The sequence below is a fragment of the Gopherus evgoodei genome, chromosome 1 (assembly GCF_007399415.2).
Source record: "Gopherus evgoodei ecotype Sinaloan lineage chromosome 1, rGopEvg1_v1.p, whole genome shotgun sequence".
NCBI classification, from domain to species: Eukaryota; Metazoa; Chordata; order Testudines; family Testudinidae; genus Gopherus; species Gopherus evgoodei.
Window position 1 is genome coordinate 142,196,715 of NC_044322.1, and position 22,338 is coordinate 142,219,052.

Below are 22,338 nucleotides of genomic sequence, written 5' to 3' on the forward strand. Positions count from 1 at the left end.
GTCTTCATCAAACAAGGAGACACTACCAGAAAAGTAGATTGCTTCATGTAATGGGCCAGACAAATACCTCAAGAGAACTTGCTCCAGTGCAGAAATAAAACCCGCTCTGATCACACATCCCTAGTTGTCACTTACCCTGTATGGGTTCCAGTGTTGGATGGTATCATCAAAGTACAATCCATACTTGATGGGGACCCCATTCTGAAAGAATTCGTTCCTGAACCCCTACTTCTGGCAGTCAGACAACTCCCCCAACCTCTCCAAGCTCATGATCAGAAGCAAGCTTCCCACAGATTAGGACACTCAAACTCCAAAGCAGCACCAAACCTTGCCATAACAACATATCTGCAGGTTTTGCAGCTATCTCCACTATTACAAAGATCAATACTCCCCACAATACACCTTTCAAGATCCATGGATCCTACACATGCCTATCACAACAACGTGGTATACCTCATCCAGTGTACTAAATGCTCCAACAACAATTATGTGGGTGAAACCAGACAATCACTGCACTCTCAAATCAACTCACATAGGCAAATGATAATAGAGAAAAACACCCTATCTTGTGGGTGAATACTTTTAACAAAGCACTGAGTATATCTGACCTCTTGGTTTTCATCCTCAAAGGAAATCTGCACAACACTTTCAAAAGACAAGCCTGGCAGCTTAAATTCATTACTTTGCTAGACACCAAAAATCACAGACTGAACAGAGACACTGGATTTATGGTTTATTACAACAATCTCTAATCCACTAACCTTCTCTTTTTGTCTATGCCTTCAGAGATGTTAACGGGCCACTCTACTATGAATGGTCCCTTACAATATGGGCTAACTAGCTATGCTAAACAATCTGTTCCACCTTGCATTTTGCTGGGAGTTCCTTTCCCAGGCTACGTCTTCACTACCAGCCGTATCGGCGGGTAGCAATCGATTTCTCGGGGATTGATATATCGCGTCTCATCTAGACGCAGTATATCGATCCCTGAATGAGCTCCTGTTGACTCCGGAACTCCACCAACGTGAACGGCGGTAGCGGAGTTGACAGGAGGAGCCGTGGACATCAATCCTGCGCCGTGAGGATGGTAGGTAACTTGATCTAAGATACTTTGACTTCGCTACGGTATTCACGTAGCTAAAGTTGCGTATCTTAGATCGATTTCCCCCCCTAGTGTAGACCAGCCCCCAGACCTGAAGAAGAGCTCTGCGTGGCTCGTAAGATTGTCTCTTGCCCCACAGAAGTTGGTCCAGTAAAAGATACTACTTCACTAACCTTGTGTCTCATATACTTAAAGTTAAACTCATGCGTATTTTGTAGGACTGGGACCTATATTTTGGATGTGCAACCTGGTTGACTTACATTTACAAGAGAAATCTTTAATATGGAGAAATTTCCAGATTTGTGAAGGGATTTTTTGTTTGTTTGTTGAGGGGAGGGGCGGTGTGATTTGTTTGTTTTTTTCAACTTTAATATTGCATTAATGCTAGTGTCTTGCATTTAATTTGTCCTTCACTCTTTTTCCATGAAAGTCATACATTCTTGCGTGGCCACTAATTGTGCAAGTAATATTCAAGTAGAAGTACATTTCTGTTGTTACTTTTACATTTCAAGGTGTTTTCTCTATTGTTCTTTACTTGGTGCGAGATACTTACCTTCTGTTCATAGTATGATAGTGTTACTCTGAAGAAGGAGCCCATGTGCAATTTTGCATTGTATAAGGCTGCTGTGAGCAACTGAGTCACTGCAGGAAGCAATAATATTATCTCCACGTATTTCAGAATGGAAATCCTAGTTAGTACTGTTTCCTAAGCATTTGGTGAAAACGTGATTTCTGTAGTACATTCCTGAAAATTTGAACCTACAATATTACACAAGATGGGAAGGGTAAATCTTTTCCAGATTATTTTGGAAGTATTGTCATTCACTTGCCTGCTCATTGACCTTAAATGTAAAAGATTATTATTCACTAATTCACTTTTATAAGATGCTTTCAAAACATTCTAGTGTCTGCATACTTAATTCTGTTTGAGAAACCTGTAATCCCTTGTTTTTCAAACCTTGATTTGCTTATTAGCCTTCCTCGTCCTAATTAAAAAAGAGAGAGAGGCTTTGGACTAAAATTCAGTGATGTCTGGCCAGACATTGAAAGATTGTTTGCACAGCTGCATCTAGGCAGTGACCAAACCATTAAACAACCTAGTGGAGGAAAATGAATAAGAGACTCTTGTTGGCCGGAACATTAAATTTCCTGGGCAGTACTCTGCATGTTATGAAGTCATTGCACATGCTGGATCAGTACCCTTACCCATTCCCCTGCCCCTCCTCCACCCCCCGCCCCTTCCGCTTTACATTCAGGAATAATTTGTGCTTTGCTTTTTCATAATAAGATAGCTGTCTTAAAACACCAAAACAATTCCAATGAATGATGCACTCGGTGTATCTTAAATATAACTTAAATTAAGAAACCTTTTCCTGATAGTTTAATGTTTCACCGACATGAGTGAAGACAGTGTCTGGATATCTGTCTTGTCTCCTTGCAAATTGTAGATTATTAAACTGGGCTACTGCGCAATAATTTAATCAGTAGCATCAGAAGAGCATTAAGCTACATTAAACATTGGGTCACCATCATAACAGACAAGTATTAAATTATGGCTTGCAATTTAGCAATGCTTATTCAAGAGGCAATCCTTAGGTTCCTGGCAAGTGTTTAATGGTTTATTATCGAACAGATGCTTCAGAGTTTAACATATGACTAAAGTGTCAAGTTGTGTCAGAGAAGATGGGGTGCAACACTAAAATATGGTTAGGTCTCCTTGGTTCTATGACTACATTAGACACAAATCAGACCATATATGCAAAAATGAAGTGATTCAGTAAGGTGTCATTAAGATTAGGATACTTAGTAGGTAGTAATATTTAAATCAAGTAAGGGCTTCTCAAAATGCTCCTTTTTTCCCATCAAAGGTTGGTTTACAATATCCAGAGCTTATTCTGGGACTGCCTTTGTAAAATCTATTCACCACTGATAGTGGAAAGCTTTCCCTGATGAATGATGGGGATGTCAGCCATCAATTTCTGAAGACATTTAAATTTTTATGTAAAATAGTAATTGTTAGGGCTGTCAAATGATTAAAAATATTGAGATTAATCGAATGTTTAGCATATCTGGCATGTAAATACTTTGCAACACTGGCTACAACAGTGCCATATGAACACCTGTTCTCACTTTCAGGTGATATTGTAAATAAGAAGTGGGCAGCATTATCTCCCATAAATGTAAACAAACTTGTTTGTCTTAGCAATTGGCTGAACAAGAAGTAGGACTGAGTGGACTTGTAGGCTCTAAAGTTTTGCATTGTTTTATTTTTGAGTGCAGTTATGTAAAAAATCTACATTTGTAAGTTGCACTTTCATGATAGAGATTGTCCCACAGTACTTGTATGAAGAGAATTGAAAAATACTATTTAAAATCTTTTTACAGCATAAATGTTTGTAGTAATAATATAAAGTGAGTATTGTGCAAGAAACCAGAGTGCTCCTTTCATTGTTAGAGACTGGGAACTGTGTGCTAGTGCAACAGTTTCTGGTGAAGGAAATTAAGAAGCTGGTTTCAAAATGGTTGAATTTCTCTCCACTGGCTAGTCTGCAGAGTTACACTGGTGATTGCCTGGATGGAGAGCATATGCTCATCCTGACTGGAAGATACAATGATGGTGATTTGAGCTATTAGGATAATGTGAGAGAGGCTACCTGCGTTAGAAGGGTTCTTCTGTGACTGAGTGTCACAGTTACTAAAATCCAGAATTTCATGTATGCTTATTTTTAAACAGAGTACTGTCACAAATCTGCATATATCATCTTGTCATACTATTTTTTCCCTTTCTGTTTTAGAAAGATCCTTTTAAAGAGCACCAGCTAACATATTGCTGAGCTTTTAGTGCAGGATATGTGGGACGTCTACATTTCAAAAATGTATGTGTATGAAATCTTTTTTTTTCCCATTCCCTTACTTTTCCTCTCTTCACAATGGTGAAATTCATCACTGTGCAGAGGATCATCTGTAAGTGGGATGTCGGTGAGGCATGCTGTTTGCATCTGGGTGAACATTAGTCTGTGTTCATAAGCAGTACAAGTTGTCCTTGTCTGCCAGCGCTTGGCTTAAGGCAATAGCCTTACTGTTGAAAGACACCATTGCAGTGGAAATAAAGAGGGGTTCTAAATAATACAAGAATTTCAGTGTGAAGTAAAGACTTTAAGGTACTGTAGGTGTGGAATATGCTTGAGACTGAAATATTACCTAAGCATTAGTATGGATAGGGAACAGTGGAAGATAGGAGTGTGACTAATAAATGCATGTTTGATAAGTGGTTTGGCAGTCAGAAATAATGGATGTTAAGTGATATGTTTGCAGATTCCTCAGATCAGGCACTTTCTAAAATGTCATCCTCTGGAGTATTATAATGGTTCAGGAGCTTTGCTATGGTGCCAGAAGATTCCATAGCAGATCCAAGGCACAGAGATTGGGAAAGTAAACTGGGATTACTATTCCTATTTAAGAACAATTTATTTGGACTTGTGCAACTATTAAAAAAGGCAACTGGCCATATGCTTTAGGCATGCTTGATGTCACTGTAAAATATATAACAAAAATACCCAGTAAGGTAAGTAAGCAGTACAACTCACTGTAACTGTTTCCTTAGAATGGGATGAAAATTATTTTGAAAAATTTCATGATTTTTTTCCTACTTTTCAACCAGCACTAATGGGTGGCATCGAAAATAATATTTTACATATAAACCCACTTTTCCAGGACTGGTAAAGAAAACACAAGGTTCTTAATCAGATCAAAGTAAAGTGTGCTATAATTGGCTATAGCTAATGTAACATGTTAAACTGTATTCTCCTCTTTGTTGCTCTCTTATGAAGATTGATGGGAACATGCATGATTAAGGCAGCAACTTCTGCACCTCCCTTTCTTCCGCCCCCTCCACTCAGTAATAATATTTGGTGCTACTGGTTATACTATATCCATAGTTCATAATGATGATTATGTAAGGAAAATCCAAATCCAAACACAAAATAAAATCCAGTGGTATAACTGTGTGCGCTTTCTTTATTCAAACAAACAAACAAAACCAAATCCAAATAAACCCCCAAACCAGGTAAAGCTTGTCAGATTTTCTCATCAGAAACCCAGGTAAAGTTGGGCTCAGGTTTAATCCACTTCGTCCTCCTTGGAGGTTCCACCATGTTCAGGTCCCCTACCAAATGGGTCCTGGGAGCATTTCTTTGTGTTGTCTTCAAGGGGACTGGGTAGGGGTAGAGACCTGAAACTCTCACCTCTGATATGTTTAAAGGTGTCTGCCTGTCTCAGTTGTCTCAGTTCTTCAGTGGATGGCTGCCAGTCCTGCCTCTTTCCCATCTGTCAGTGTGGAACATTCTAGGTGCATCAGGTCATTGCAGCAGCAACAAAACCTGGTGACTTTGGGTCAAGTTCTGCTTTGGATTGTGCCAGTTTAAACCTCTGAACCAGTCATAGTAAAATTTGCTATCCTCATATGTGAGAAAATGCATGTAAAACAAAGCTGCAGCGTTTGGCACAAATATATCATCCCAACATATTATCGGTGCTGAATGATGGTATCAGAGAATGAAAGTGGAGCAGACTGATATGACTTACTTACACATTCCTGGTATTTACCAATGATGGGGAAATATATAAAGAAGTAGTACAGATGTTAATTATGGGCTTGATATTGCTGTGAGGTTTTTTTATTTTAGTTTTTTTTGGGGGGAGAGGTCTGCTGTGGTGCTGCTACTTGTTCAGAATAGATGCATTCCAATATAAGCATACTCAGAAGGTGTCTTCTGAAGCATATCCTGGAAGGACACAAGCAATGGTAAAAGGCATAAAAAACAATGACCAGTACTCTTGTACACGGTTAATGTCAGTGTAAGCCTTTGGCTTGCATATGTGTATAAGGTTTGGGGCATTTTGTAGATACATTAATGATTTTTTTAACATCTAATTTTTAGGTTAGGCTGTAAAATCTGAGGTATCACTGTCTAGTCGTGCAAATTTTAACAAGATTAAGGATATTAAGAACAAAATACTAACTTTTTTAGACATTAATACATATATTAATGTATGTGATCAAAGCTTTTAAGTTACAAAAAGTCTCTTACCAATTTAATCAGGTGGTAGAACTTTTTTTGGTCCAAATCACAAAACCATTATAAATTGCAAATTATACCAGATTGTAAAAATTTCTGTTTGTGAAAGGCCAAAGACTAGGAATTGCATGGGTATTGCAAGGGAGGATTAAGGGTGCTTGGTTCACAGTTTGGGAAAGCTTGCACTCTGACTGTCTGCATTAGGTCTGATTATTAATAGCCTCTACCTTGTGTAGTTATTTGTACTGAGGTCAAGTACTACTATCCCAATATAGGTGCATTTTACGTTTGGTTAGCACAGCTGCAAATGATTACGTGAGGTGAAAGAGAGTGGGGAATCGAGCCCAATGTGTCTAGCTTTTCAGAGTCATTTGTCTTTTAGTCTACTGTGAATAAAAAGCTGTGATTGAGATTGGTATCTAGAAAAGATAAAACTGAGACATTTTATCTGTACAAAAAGCATTCTCTATATCAAAGGACATCCTTTAAAGGTTTATGATGGTCCTATTCTTAGAACAACTTGTTCACAGAAACATTTATTCTTGGCTGAAACTATGACTAGTTGGGTTACTGTGTATGGTGGTGGGAAAGCAAAATGAAAATTAAAATGGAGATGTTTATATGGTGAGCCTTACTTTTTAATGTTTGTGTTTGTTTTGGGTGTTCTGCTTTGTTTACCATAATCTACCATAGATTTTCCATCAAAGTGTGTTCTATCATAAGGCTTTGTATTTATGCTTAGAATTACCTTTAGGGATTGTGGTGACTTTATCACTGTGTGGGAAAGATTTGAAATGCAAAATTATTTATATAAAGTATGCACTGTGTATTACATAATTGTCTGAGTTGCAGACCTCTAGAATACACATTGTCTTAGAGTTAGAACAATTCCTGAGTTTGATTGGCTTCAGGCCATATTACACACTCTCCAGATGTTTTTCAACCGTCAGGCACAATTATACCAGTTTTGCCCATGAACCCAAATGGTATTTGTACTGTCACTTTAGATTTTTGTTATGGCTGTCGATTAACTGCAGTTAACTCATATGATTAACTCAAATTAATCACGATTAAAAAAATTAATCATGATTAATCACAGTTTTAATCTCACTGTTAAGAAGTAGAATACCAATTGAAGTTTATTAAATATTTTGGATGTTTTTCTACATTTTTAATTTAAATTATAACACAGAATACAAAGTGTACGTGCTCACTTTATATTTATTTTTTATTATAAACATTTGCTCTGTAAAAATGATAACAGAAATAGTATTTTTCAGTTCACCTCAGACAAGTACTGTAGTGCCATCTTTTTACATTTGTCAGTTGCACTTTCACCATAGATTTTTTTAGTTACATAACTGAACTCAAAAGCAAAACAATATAAAACTTTAGAGCCTACAAGTCTACTCAGTCCTACTTCTTGTTCAGCCATGCTAAGACAAACAAGTTAGTTTACATTTACGGGTGCTACTGCTGCCCGTTTCTTATTTACAATGTCACCTGAAAGTGAGAAGTGTTCTCATGGCACTTCTGTAGCCAGAATTGCATGGTATTTACATGTCAGATATGCTCAACATTTGTATGCCCCTTCATGCTTTGGCCACCATTCTAGAGGACATGCTTCCATGCTGATGATGCTCGTTTAAAAAATAATGGGTTAATTAAATTTGTAACTAAACTCCTTGAGAGAGAATTGTATGTCTCCTGCTCTGTTTTACCTGCATTCTGCCATCTATTTCATGTTACAGCCGTCTCAGATGATGACGTGTTGTTTGTTTTAAAGAACACTTTCACTGCAGATTTGACAAAACTCAAGGAAGGTACACCTCTACCCTGATATTACATGAATTTAAATATAACGCGGTAAAGCAGTGTTGCAGGGGGACTGGGCTGCACACTCCAGCAGATCAAAGCAAGTTCGATATAATGTGGTTTCACCTATAATGCGGTAAGATTTTTTTTTGGCTCCCAAGGACAGAGTTATATAGGGGTAGGGTTGTACCAATCTGAGATTTCTAAAGATAGCTACAGCACTCAAACCAAGCTTTAAGAATCTGAACTGCCTTCCAAATCTGAGAGGGACGAGGTGTGGAGCATGCTTTCAAAAGTCTTAAAAGAGCAACATCAGATGCAGAAGCTACAGAACCCAAAACACCAAAAAAGAAAATCAATCTTCTTCAGATTGCATCTGGTTCAGATGATGAAAATGAACATGCATCAGTCCGCACTGCTTTGGATAGTTATCAGTCAGAACCTATCATCAGCATGGATGCATGTCCCCTGGAATGGTGGTTGAAACATGAAGGGACATATGAATTTTTAGCTTATCTGGCATGTAAATATCTTGTGACGCTGGCTACAAAAGTGCCATGTGAATGCTTGTTCTTACTTTCAGATGACATTGTAAACAAGAAGCAGGCAGCATTATCTCCTGCAAATATAAACAAACTTGTTTTTCTGAGTGATTGGCTGAACAAGAAGTACGACTAAATGGGCTTGTAGGCTCTAAAGTTTTTACATTGTTTTGTTTTTGAATGCAGTTATTTTTTTGTACATAATTCTGTGTTTGTAAGTACAACTTTCATAATAAAGACATTGCACTACAGTACTTGTATTAAAGGTGAATTGAAAAATGATTTCTTTTGTTTTTAGAGTGCAAAAATTGTAATAAAAATAAATATAAAGTGAGCACTATACATTTAAATAAATGGTATTATTGTTTAACAGTGTGATTAATTGCATGATTAATCGCAATTAATTTTTTTCATCTCTTGACAGCCCTAATTTTTATTAGTGCTTGCTGTTTGAGAAATGTGAGAAAGCAGCCGCAGTACCAGTAGAATAGCATGGTGTTGTTAGATGGACTCTTGAGCTGGTCTTTTGACTTGCTATTCTTGGTAAGTGTCCACATTCAAGTTTCCTATTGGTTCAAAAGGGAGATACTTTTGGTCAAGAAAGATGCACAGAGGTGAAAGGGTTTATAGAATGTCAGCGTAGAAGCTGCTTCCATTTCCTTATGTTTCAGAAGGGTTAAAGATGGTTTATATCTCTACTATTTATCTACAGATTATACTTTAATAAATGTTTATTCAGTTGCCTCCCACTAGTGGAAAAAGGAGACTTGAAGCTGGAAGGAAACACAGTTAAGAAATCTTCAAGTACTTTATACTCAGTATCTCTTTTTCAAAAGGATGCTTTATATTTTACGGATGACCTATTTATAGCACAATTATTACTTACAGCCAGATGCATGATAGTGCATTTTTGGGGGTTGGGGGACTACAGATTCTACAACATTAGATACACAGAGGAAAAGAAAATATGGGAAATCTGTTCAATGAAAAAATGACAGCCTTATATCAGGATCAAGTAGATTTTAAAATATATGTCTACCATTTTTGGAATTTGAATGAAATAAATACACAGATAATGAGATGAGTTTGACCAAATACATATAGATCTTTTAAAGATAACATACGAATTACGAATCTTTAATACTTGTATAAAAATTAATGTATATTTATAAGATGTGAAAAGTTCTAGTTATACAGTATAAAAAGATATCATCATGTAGTTTCCAGATCCATCATTTAGGTTTTGCACAAAAGGTTTTACAAATCCTGATATTAACAGAAAAGTATTAAGAACTTAAAAAATCCAAACCTGTTGGAATTTAGACATCATTCCTCTAATACTTGTAGCCCGTATATTTCAGCATTGTGTTTAATGCAGTAGATCTCAAATTACAACTGTCAAACAACCAGTTTTCTACATTGTTCTTTCCTCTGGTCTCCAGGGCAATCAGAACAGACAGAAAATGCTATGCTGAATTGGTTCAGAACTGAAAGATGAGTTGACCAGCAAGAAGGTTTCTCTTTTGTGGAGTAATCTGCAGAATAAAGTGAGGGAGGCAGGGAGAGAACTAGCATGCTAGTGCATTGAAACCAGAAATTAAAACATACTAGAAGGAAAAGTGCTGGTTGACTAGTCAGTTTTCATTATCATAGCTGAGCGAATTACAAAGACAATGCATGAATGATAGAAATCATATTAGATAGATAAATAATTAAAAATTCTAATATGTATTAATAAGAACATAAGAATGGTCTGACTCAGTATGGTCAATGGTCCATCCAGCCCAGTATCCTGTCTTCCAACTGCGGCCAGTGCCAGATGCTTCAGAGGAAATGAACAAAACAGGGCAATTATCAAATGATCCATCCCCTGTCGTCCAGTCTCAGCTTCTAGCACTCAGAAGTTAGCTTTTTAAATTATTTTTTACGCATCCTTGGCCAGGATTTTTGTGTTTGTACACCACTTAGCACCCTGGGACCCTGATTTGGAGTGACACCCATGCATACAAACCTCAAATAATGTATTATTAAATATAATCTTCACCTAAGGTGTCAAACCTCTTACTGGGGTGTTTTTGTTTTTGTTTTTTTTGGAATGTGGCCCTGCGAACATGGACAGAGGACTCAGGAGGAGCAGAGGCAGCTGCGCAGCTGGAGAGAAACGGCGGTTTCCCCTTTAAAGCGCGCTTCTCTCCAGCTGGTTTTGTGGCCACACAGTGCTCCTCTTGAGTCTTCCAGCCACGTTCCCCGTGCTCCTGCCACCTGCATCTCCCGCCTGCTTCCCTGACCCACAGTGCAGCCCCTCCCTCCCCGCAGGAGGTGCGCCGGTGCTGAGCTGCCTGAGTGCCCGGCCTGGGGCCCCCCTGCTGGGGGGCCCCATGCCAGAGGACCCTGTGTTCACTGTTAAATCTGCCCCTGAGACGCACCACCCAGCCGGAGCCAGCCACGCCGCCGTGCTGGCGGCATGGCAAGGTGAGGCTGTGGGGGAGGGGGAGCAGCAGGGGAAGGGGTCAGGGGCTAGCCTCCCCAGCCGGGGGTTCAGGGGCTGGGCAGGATGGTCCCGCAAGACGGACAAATTCTCTTGCTAATGTGCCAAGTTCAATATCATTCTTTATGAAAACATTAATGTTATAAAGGAAAGTTTTAAGGGCATGATGGAAGCTTCACTGTGATAACCTATCTGTAGATATTTTCACTTTGTGCTAAGCATGTTAGATAATGCCTGGACACCTTACTGGAGGATTTTTTTAATATAATGTAACAACTAAACTATGTTTATTTAAATTTTTTTTTCTTAGTAATGATGGGCTTAGCTTGCAAAATTTGGATCCAGATCTAAATTTCCTCAAAATTGAGATACATGCAGATGTTTCATGTAGTTTCTGGTCTATCTCTAGTTTATAACTAAACTCTCAAATTGTGCTGAACTTTCCAACACCAGGCAAAGAAGATCTTTTAAATTTAAGTATCGAATACCATGATGAATGCCTACCATCCTCCTTCCCCCTTTGTAGCCAGTCATAGCAAACTATTTTGAGTAAATGCCTGCATTCCCTGTATGAGAGATATTATTAATGTTGGCTTCATTCAAAGGATTCCTGACTTTTTTGCTGCTGTGGGTTGTTTGGCAGGCATCTTCCTCCCTCTCCCCTTTACCTCCAAGACATTTCTATTCCCATTGACAACCACACAAACTTTCAGCATGCTTCAGCATTTTTGGTGTGCAAAGGCCACAGCTGTATGTTGAACAATATATAATTTATAATCCAATAAAACAGTCCTAAATAAAACAATGATAATTTCTTACATTGAGAAGAAGAATAATCAAGGACACTGATCCTCAGTTTTCATAGAAATATGGACGGAATTGCAAAATTTGGGTCTTCTCACTGCATTTAGCAGTATTCTTCACATTTTAAGTTTTCCTTACAAAAAAAGAAAATGGATTTAGCTGTGAACTTTTGGCAGCGTTGAAACTATCTTTCTGAGTTGGCTGGCGGGTATATTGAAACAAATAGCACCCAGAGGAGTGTGAATTTTCAAGTTTGTCAGGAGCATACTCTGCAGGCATGAAAACAGAAGACATTTTAATCACATTGGCAGGACAGGACATGAATTTAGCTTAGGAGTGTGGTATCAGAGAAGGGGGGGGAATGCCTATTTCATACCACCTTTCTACTGAAACCCTTCATATTGCCCCAATCACACTTCTTTGCTTTTTAGATCCAGTATAATATAAAGATCCCCATACTTATTCTGCTGTTCCTTTCAACTTCTATAGGATATTGCTGTCCTTCTCCTTTTAAAGAATAGAACAACATGGAAAAATAAAAACATTAATTCCTACTACTTTGTCTCCTTGTGCATGTGTGGTACTTTGCTAAATTAGGTTGCTACTGTGTGCATGCTATTTCCTCTGGTAGGAAAAAACTTCATACAGCCATAACACAGATGCACAGTGGATCCAAAGATTGTGCTGACAACCTTAACTCTGTATAGAATGTAGTTGTAGCCATGGTGGTCCCAGGATATTAGAGAGAGCAAGTGGGTGAGGGACAATGTCTTTCACTGGACCATTTTGAGCCACACAGAGACTTGAAAAAGAGCTCTGTGTGGCTTGAAAGCTTGTCTCTCACCAACAGAAGTTGGTCCAATAAAAGATATTACCTCACCCACATAGTATCTCAAATGCAGGTCCCTTAGGCCACACAATGTGAACTACATTTAGTGGGACCTGCGTTGGAACCCAGTGGAGCATGGGAGGGCTCAGGTTCCCCTATCCCTGACCACAGACTCTTGCTGCTAGGAGACATGGGTGCCATGGACTCTCATCGCTGGGTGGTATTGCTGGGCTCAGACAACAGACCCCTCTGCACCTGGTGGAGAATGCAGGCAATGCCCAGGTTCTGTTAAAAGAGCCACTGGAATACCAACTGAAGTGACCCAAAACTGAAAAGCTTTGCATCCTCCCCCCCATTTGTTAACCTTTTGAATATCTTATTTTTATTGCATTTTCAGCTCATTTCATGACTTTGATGCATTATTTAACACTCTCATATAAAATGATAAATTTGCACTCTAGGATCTGTATTTATTCATACCATATATAAGCAAATAAAAAATTGTTTCCTCTAAGTTTATATAAGTTTTTTTTTAATTTTAAGAATAACTGAAATGTACTAATATCAAGCAATTGAACTGTGCGCCAACATTGGGTGGGCCAACATTGAATAGGATTACAGTAGATGACAGCCTCAGAATGTTAACCGTAGTCCTTTAGTTCAAAAGGTCACTTTTCTCACTTTACTCACACAAACTGAAGCACAGCTTCAGAGAGATACAAAAACTGACCAATGGCATTTTCAAACGATAAAACAGCAAGCAATGTCAGTTTCTTGTTGGCCATCATTGACTGAACGTATGTTTTAATGAGCCTGAGCTTTGAAAAACTGCGCTCACCACTCACAACTGTGACGGGCAGCATGAGCATAATCGTCAAAGCTATCCACACATTAGGAAAAATGTCCTTTAACTCTGCATCATGAATGAATTGGAGAACTTGGAGTTGTGAGTGCTTCCTGTGTTGCAAAATGTGACGGACGTCCAATGCGACAGAGAGATCTTTATCATTGATGATGTCTGAACAGTCCTCATGTGTCAGTGTCTGATGAAGGTCTGTACAATTGCTCAAGACTGTTTTCCTGTCTGTCAGCAGCTTACTAAGGTCATAAAAAACTGCCCAGGTCTTAACTGTGGTGCTTTATATAGCCAAACCTTTCTTTGATGAACACTCAGGCAGCGTCAATGAGCGAGTCAAAAAACACCCTCTTGAATTTTTCTTTTGAGTTTCCCATCATCTCATCTCTGTTTTTGGAACCAAACTGTCTTTTCTTCCAATGACTACAAGTTTCCTTGAAGACAGGCTCAACTCCTATGTTTTCTCTCATTTCTTTGGCAGCAGTGACAGCGTCTTCAAATTGGTTGTTTCTGTAGGCCACAACGAAATCAAGGCAGCTTCTCATCAAAGCTGTAGCAGTTGCAATGTCCATTGACTGACTGAGTTTGTAATGCCTTGCTTGCAACACTTACTTGGAACAGGATATCTTACCAAACCACAGTTCAGACCAGAAATTTGAAGATCTGGTTTTCCAGGCGTTGTGCCTCATGTGGGATTCCAGCCTTGGCTTCATTTGACTGCACCAGTTCCATCAGGGTGTGTAGAGGAGCAGACTCACCCCTGCGGTGCCTCCTGCTGGTGACTTCCGGGAATTAGCTTGTTCCAGCTCTGGAGCACCCCCTGCAGGCCAATGATCCACCTGTCCTCTGGCCCCTGTGTCCCTCCCGGACCTGGTGCCCTGTTGTCTGGGGTGTTGCTCCCTGGCAGTAGCCCCCCAATCCTAGGGTTTTCCCTCACTGGGGAACCCCCACCCACTATCCCCACCTCGCCTCAGTATACAGCTACTGCCAGTCATTGTCTAGCCCCCATGCCCTGGGGCAGACTGCAGTATCAGCCTAATCATCACTGGCAAGGTTGGGTTTGGACCTGCTGCCTTTGCCTGCCTCTGGGCTGCCCTCTGCAACCCCCAGTACCTATTAGCCCAATGCTAAGCTGCAGCCTGGGGTTTTCCAGGCTAGAGCTCCCTGGCTCCTCTACCTTTCCCCAGCCTGCACCACTCAGGTACCTGGTCTCTAGCTCCCTGCAGCCAGGCTCATCTTCCTCTGTAAACAGAGAGAGACTGCCTGGGCCTCCGGCTCACAGCCTTTTATTGGGGACAGCTGGGCCTGATTGGGGCGTGGCCCAGCTGCAGCCACTTCCCAATCAGCCCATCTTAGCAGCTCCCAGCCACAATCTTTCCCCAGGGCTGTTTTAAGCCCTTCAGGGCAGGAGCAGGGTAACCACCCTGATACAGGCATCATAAACCTCAGTCACTTGATACCTCACTGGCTGCCTGCTAGTCAATACGGCTCTCCCAACCAGTGTCACTTAGTGGCTTCACGGTCAGATTTGTAACATTGTCCATGAGGATCTTCACCTGATAGTTAATGCTGAAAACAAGGTGTGATAGGCTTCCCCGGGGTGCAGCCTGGAACTGGGGTACTGCAGAGCTCTCTGGCATACTAATCTGGGTCCCCTCTCACACTCTGAGGCCGTGACAAGCTGCAGTCCTCTCCAGGTCTTTCACTTACACAGTCATACAGAAGAAAAGACACACCCATCTGCAGTTACATAATTCTTCTCCTAGTCACTCGTGAACCAACAAGTTTCTGCCCTTTCCCCCCAGCTGTCCAGCTTAGGACCCCAAAAGCCTGACCAGTGTACGTTTATTACCCAGTCCACTCCTCCCTCAATGTGAGGAGGACAACGCACCAAGTGAGCGGATTTCCCTTTGCACTTCAAACAACACACTGTTTTAGATAAAAAATATAGAACAAATTTATTAACTGCAGAAAGAGATTTTTAAGTGATTGTAAGTAATAAGTGTACAGATCAAAGTTGGTTACCTAAGAAATAAAACAAAATTGCAATCTAAGGTCTATGCACTAGATGGGATTTGAATCAATCAGTGTCTCATCTTGATGGTACAAACAGTCCACCAATCTTCCTTACACAAATTCTAAATCCCTTCAGCCTGGGACTACATCCTCAGTTCCGTTTGTGTTCCTAAGGTGTTTCCAGCTGTTCAGTTGTGGGGGGAGTGGGGCCAAGTGATGTTGCTTCCCCCTTTTATAGCTTCTTCCATGTGGAGGGAACTTCACTGTTCCAAGCAAAGTCCCCAGCACAGTTTGTGGAAAAGTGCAGGCACAAGATGGAGTCCAGTGTCACATGAGCTGGTCACATCCCTTGCATGCTTTGATGAGTCATAGCAAGGACCATTACCCATATCCTGGCTAGAACATTCACAGGAAAGTCCATCAGGTGTGGATAAGCTTCTTCCATGGCCTATTGTTTCTTAATGGGCCATTATTTTGAATGATTCTACTACAATGTGCTCCTTAGTCTGAATGTAAACTACCCCAGGAGCAAACACATTTGAAATACTAGTACATAGTCAATATTCATAACTTCAGATACAGCGATAACACATACAATCCAACAGAATATTAATGTTCAACAGATCAAGACTTTTAGAATGATACCTTGCAAGGCATAATTTGCACAAACATATCATAATTATATCAGCATGGTAAGTATCGGGGGGTGCCAGGGTGTTGCTTTGGGGTACAGAATATCACACAGGACATATATCCTTTGCAATACTCCAAAGAGAGATACTGAATCTAAAGAAGATGATGCTGCATCTGACACAACCATTGATGTGTCTTGGATTCTGCACAAGGATCCTTGCCTGGACACCATTTCTTCCCTTCATATTTGTGCCGTCATTGTAGCCTTGGCCATGGCAGTCCTGAAGTTTTATTTTATTCTCATTCAAAATGTTCATAAACAGTTCTGTTAAGTCTTTTCCTGTAGAGTGGTCCACAGACTGGAAACAGATGAAGTGTTCCTTTACTTGGCTACAGCCATCCTCTTCATCAAGAAATTACACTGTAAATGACATCTTTTCACTGTGACTAATGTCGAGAGTGCAGTCTATTATTACGGCGTAGTACTTGGTTTTGCCGAGCCGCATCAATATGTTATCAAGCCATAAACTCATTCAATTTGTTTTGAATTGTTTTGCTGCAGTAACGGTCCATAGCTCCGTGAACTACTTGATGTAGGTGCTTACGTATGACATCATTGTATTTCCCAGGGACGTCTGCCAAACCAAGGAAATTACCGTTATGTTCAGTGAACAACTTATCCAAAGAGCTCCGGAAAACCAAATTATTCTTTGCAAGGAAGAGGGTAATTGAGATCAGACACTTGAGCATATTTCTCCAGTGCTGGATTTCTACCTTAATAATGTGCTGATTTTCTGCATCTACACATTTACTCAGCTTGAGCCTGGACTCGATCTCCATCCATTTGGAGTAGGCCATAAAATGGCCAGGAGACTTTTCATCTTGCTTCAGAGCAGCAGTTAAGTAATGCCAGTGATTGTACCCAGAAAGTGCAAGCAACGATTTGGCATTCTCTTTGAATATTTTGCAACAAGAACAGACCACTTTGTCAGTTGATTTCAAGTAAACTAGCCAATGCCGATTCAGTTTCTCACCATTCTTGAACAGTCTTTCGCAGTGTAACTGAGATGTGTCTCTTCTGCTCATTTACTGGCGTCATATCCTTAATTTTGCCTGGCCCATTCAAAATTGTATGATCAATATCAGCAGAGTTTAAGATCACTGGCTACAAAGCTGTATCTGACGTATCGATTTGTGGTGTGCAATTTTTCTCACTGCTGTTTCTGTCATCATGAGAGGCTGATTCTTCTTTATTTCTCTTCTTTTCATGTAAGCTAGATTTTTCTTTGTTATTGCTCAACTTTTCATGTGAGTTACATTCTTCTTTATCATCACTCTCCTTTATACCGCCAGGAAAACTGGATGATTCTCCATCACTTTCCTCACTTTTCCATTCCTTATCGTAAGGTAAATCTGCTAATTCCTTAGTAATAGGACTTCCTTCATTTACGCTTCGCTCCTCAAATTTCTTCTGCAGTTGGATGATCGCTACTGTCTAAAGCCCAGTCTTTGTTGTTCATTTCAGATATTTTTGTTTCCTATACTGAGCTCCTGAAGGCTTCTTTGGGGGCATCTTTTATTTTATTTTATTTTTACGGGAGAAAACAGACAATATTAGGGAGAGAAAAGTCTGTTCTGCACTCCTAGAAAGTCATCAAACATTCTGTTAAGTATGGCAAAAGAAGTAACAGTATTTCTTTTATATTGTTGCGTAGATAGGGCTTCGACAGATATCTCTGGCATCTCATTAAATATGTCCTTTATTAGTTGCTACTTACACTCTTCAAGTCTTAAAACATGTACACTTCCACAATTACACAATCAAACAAGGTTTATAGTACCACAACTGGGCTCTTACTTCACTTTGTTCTTATATCTCACTGACTGACTGGTGACACCCTGCCCCTTATACACCCACAAGGGCATGGCTGACAACATTCTAGGAGGTTCAAGGAAAATGTAGTACTCAGAAAGTCTGGAAGGTTCCATGAGATTCTACAAAGATCCAGAACATTCTAGGAGGTTAATGAATAATGAATCCACATATGGAATACCTGAAACATTTTACTTCAAACATTCTATTTTCCTTTTTGCTACTAACAACAAAAATAGCGCCCTGAGTCTGGTGCCCCCCAATCCCAGCCACCCCAGGCAGTCGCTTGCCCCTAAATCTGGCTCTAGTTTTCGATTGCTCTTTAAGTAAGAAATAGAATGACAAAAATAAGCAACTTAGAAAGAATGTTCTAATTTGGGATAATAGGAAGAAATGCAGCTCATTCATTACTGTGGCAAACTATTCTCAAAATGTCCTGTAGTCTACATTTTAATTATGGCTTTGCTCTTTCTTGGTTTTATGAACTTGGTGAGGCAGGCAGTTGCCTGCATTTCTCTCTTTCTACAGACTGTCTGCACAAGTCTCTTTTATACTTGAGTGACAATTAAATATATATAAGAAGCAAAATAAAAATAAAAAGCTATTTGAATGCAGTTTTCTTTAGAACTGACATATACTATATGTTTATTGAGTGGCTCCATAATAATTCATTCTTAATTTGTATTATTAGCTGTAGTGATCTGAAAGTAATTTTTCTGATTACATCAATGTTTCATTTGATCATTCCTGCACAGTCTACGTGAGCAATGTGGGAGTTGTTAAATGAAGAAATATCAAAAGTACTTCTTGGCCTTTTTTTTTTTTTTTTTTTTGGCCGACTATAAAAAGACATCAAATGTCTGCAGTCTGTTTTAACACATTTTTTTAGCTATATAATTCACGTAGTATCGTCAGGAAAAAAATGTTCTGCCAACAATTTGAAGCACTATATTTAGTTCCTTTCAAAAAAATACATGTGCCATTATATGAGAAATTTCAGATGTGAAATAACTTGGAAAATGAGATTCTCAAATTTCAAAAGCCTAACAAGGCCTCTAACAGCTTTCTGGTAAAGTATATGAATATGGATGATTCAGAAAAATTTAGTGAAAACTATTTTCATATGTTTGGGGGAGTGGTGCATGTGTGGGTCTGAATAAATGCTTTTTGTGAGTCAGTAATCTTTGAATAAAGTCAGATCAATCCTTTTCTCAACTTTAGTTGTACTTTAAGGTTTACGTCAAAGGGAGGCAGCACCTGCACAAATTGGAATGTAGGAATGGAAGGTGGCCCTTTTTTTGCAAGGGAAGTGACAGGGAGAAAGTACTGCTATGCATGTATCATATAACAGTGCTGGACTTTATTCCCCATGTCTTTATACTGAATGTAACCAGTAGTGAGAGTCCTGGAAGGATATGGCAGCACTTGGGTGAACTGAGGACTTCCCGTTCAAATGATGGGAATAAATAGAATTGACACTTCTGGACTAGAAAGAGGGATTCTGCTATAATAGTGTCTACACTCTGTGAAAGAAGCAGGATTCTCTTAAACATGCACGCATGCACACACACACACACTGTGCCATGGGTGTGTATCCTGGTTTATAATCTTACATTTTTTATACATTTTTTTAATGAGGTTGGATACCCAAAGCATCAATTCCTGGTTTTCCTTTTAATAATAACAATAACAACAATTAATACTAATTAATAAATATCAAATGGACTGACTAATGTGGTAACACATCCAAAATGACAGGCCATATTGTTTTTGGCTTGGCAGATCATGAGTGTTTCTACTTTATTTAAATCATCCCTTTTATCTATTGATGGCAACCAAACTAGACAGTGTTTTGATCTACCATTTGTCCTCAGTGAGTCCAGTTTAACCAATTGAATTGATTCAAGAGATAAGAGGGTAGGGATTTATTACATCAGCTCTCATTATTGAACACCAGACTATTGCCTTTTCCTTTACTGGAGAGTAGGGGGACATTTTTAGCTTTCCAAGAGCCAAGCCTATAAATTCAAGAATTAGAAGGTGGAAGGAGTATTTAGTGTAAAATGAGTCAGAGAAAACCATTTGCTGTTAAAATGCTTTTTTCCTCTTAATATGTTGCTGTATGTATCTCTTTCAGTAAGTGGACAGCTACTCAATTAGAAGGAGAGAAGGAGTGCTGAGGGCACAAAATGATAGGTTGATGGTGTGGTGCCTCCATGAGTTTGTTTACACTGCTTGGGGAGGTGGTGAAAATTGTGTTCTTATATCAGGTTAGCTAACCTGCATTGGCTAAGTTGGGTAAAAAATAGCAGTGAAGACATGGCAACTTGGATCAGCACTTTGAGTTAAACTGTAGGGTAGCCTGGAGTTGAACTGTGTGTTTGTGCAGTGTCAAGAACAGTGGGGACTTAATCTTGGTTGTGGCTTCTAGTGTACTGTAATACAAATAAGCCATGTGATGTCCTCCACAGAAGAATCTGTCAGGCTGGACTGGCAACTTCCCAGCTGTATAGAACATATTCTAGGTAAATGTACTTGTGCTGGGATGCAGACTTCTTGCTTTGGCTGGGATAGGATCCAGCAGCCATGACCCAGTGGTGCTGCTGGAGGAGGCCACATAGTGGCATAGAGGTTTGTGGACTGAATCCTGGCAGGACCATTCAGAGCTCCACTTGAAAGCCTCTCTAAGCTGAGGTAATTAAATGTATCTGCACCTAGTTGTGCTCAGAACCTCAAACAGGCCCAGACTACTTTCATGTGGGAAAGTGAATGGGATTTGCTGTCTAGAAATCAGAGAAGAAGATAAAGTTTTCCTATTTACGTGGTACACCTCTACCCTGATATAATGCAACCCGATATAACACTAATTCAGATATAACACGGTAAAGCAGCGCTCCTGGGTGGGGGCGAGGCTGCACGCTCCGGCAGATCAAAGCAAGTTCAATATAGCGCGGATTCATCTGTAACGCGGTAAGATTTTTTGGCTCCCAAGGACAGCGTTATATCGGGGTAGAGGTGTATGATTATGTATGGTTTGTTTTTGTGGTTTGAAGTATAAGGATTTAAGATGCATGAAGAGATTATGGCCATGTGTGTGGTGTTTTAGTTGCTTTCCAAGAGAAAAAAATCATATAAAATGAAAACAAAACCCCATAGAATTTTCTGCACAACCTGGGACTCCTGTGAAGTTCCTATTCAGCAAACATATGGGCACTTGCACTCACATGCTGCCTTACTTAATTTTTTAGGCTCTCTGATTATTCAGTAAAAGTGTTGTCTTTCATTCCCAAATAAGGTGATAATTTTTAAAGAGCAGATTGCTTATTACTTTTATATCAAGATGAGGATGGCGGAAACTCCTGTTACTACTTGTAATTTGTTTGTTTGTTTAAATGTCTATAGTAAAGATATGCACAGTAGTTGTAGCCTTGTCGCTCCTAGGATATTTGAGAGACAAGGTGGGTTAGATGTATGATGGTGGCTCGAAAGCTTATCTCTCTCACCAACAGAAGATGGTCCAATAAAATGTATTATCTCACCCACCTTGTCTCTATAGTAAAGGTAGTTCATTTCAAATTAATTATGGATGTTGCTTTCTGTTAAGTAATGCTACTAAATGGCTCCAAGTAACTCTAAATATATGATGTACTTAACTAGGAGTTTTATTAAATCTTACATAGTGAATTTCTAGATGATAAGTAACTTATAGGACACCTTGTAACTACCTAATAAAATTCTAGTGTCCTTCATTGCCTTCATGCAATTCAGAGACTAACATCAATGGACATAGTGTGACCACAGGCTCTGGAAGCATAACACCAACAGACCCCAGTCATCGGGTGGGATCGAACCTGGGTTCTCTGGAGCTAAATATCTGGAGATATTTAAGAGTAGGTTAGATAAATGTCTATCAGGGCAGGGATGGTCTAGACAGTATTTGGTCCTGCCATGAGGGCAGGGGACTGGACTCGTTGACCTCTCGAAGTCCCTTCCAGCCCTAGAATCTATGAATCTATGAATAAATGCATGAGCCTCTGCTGCATGAGCTAAAAGCCACATGGCCCTTAACTAAGGCTGTAGAGCAGACTCCTTAATCTCTAAGTGCCACTAGAGGAGACAGAACACCACACCCAGGAGGTGTGTGGGTTACACAAGTTTTCCCATAAATTCTACCAGTTCTAGGCCACTCCAACAAAGACTACCAGTCCAAAAAACCCTCAAAAAACAAAAAAAAACACTATAACAAATTATGTCAAGTAATGTGGTGGTTTTTGCTGCAAGCAAAAATATGTAGTAAGCTAG

The 22,338-nt window shown here is 39.6% G+C and overlaps 1 protein-coding gene across 5 annotated transcripts in view; it reads left to right on the top strand.

Moving 5' to 3' along the window:
• The window catches only part of CNKSR2 (connector enhancer of kinase suppressor of Ras 2), a 370,061-nt gene that overhangs the window by 32,926 nt on the left and 314,797 nt on the right, over positions 1–22,338 (top strand). The window lies entirely within an intron of this gene.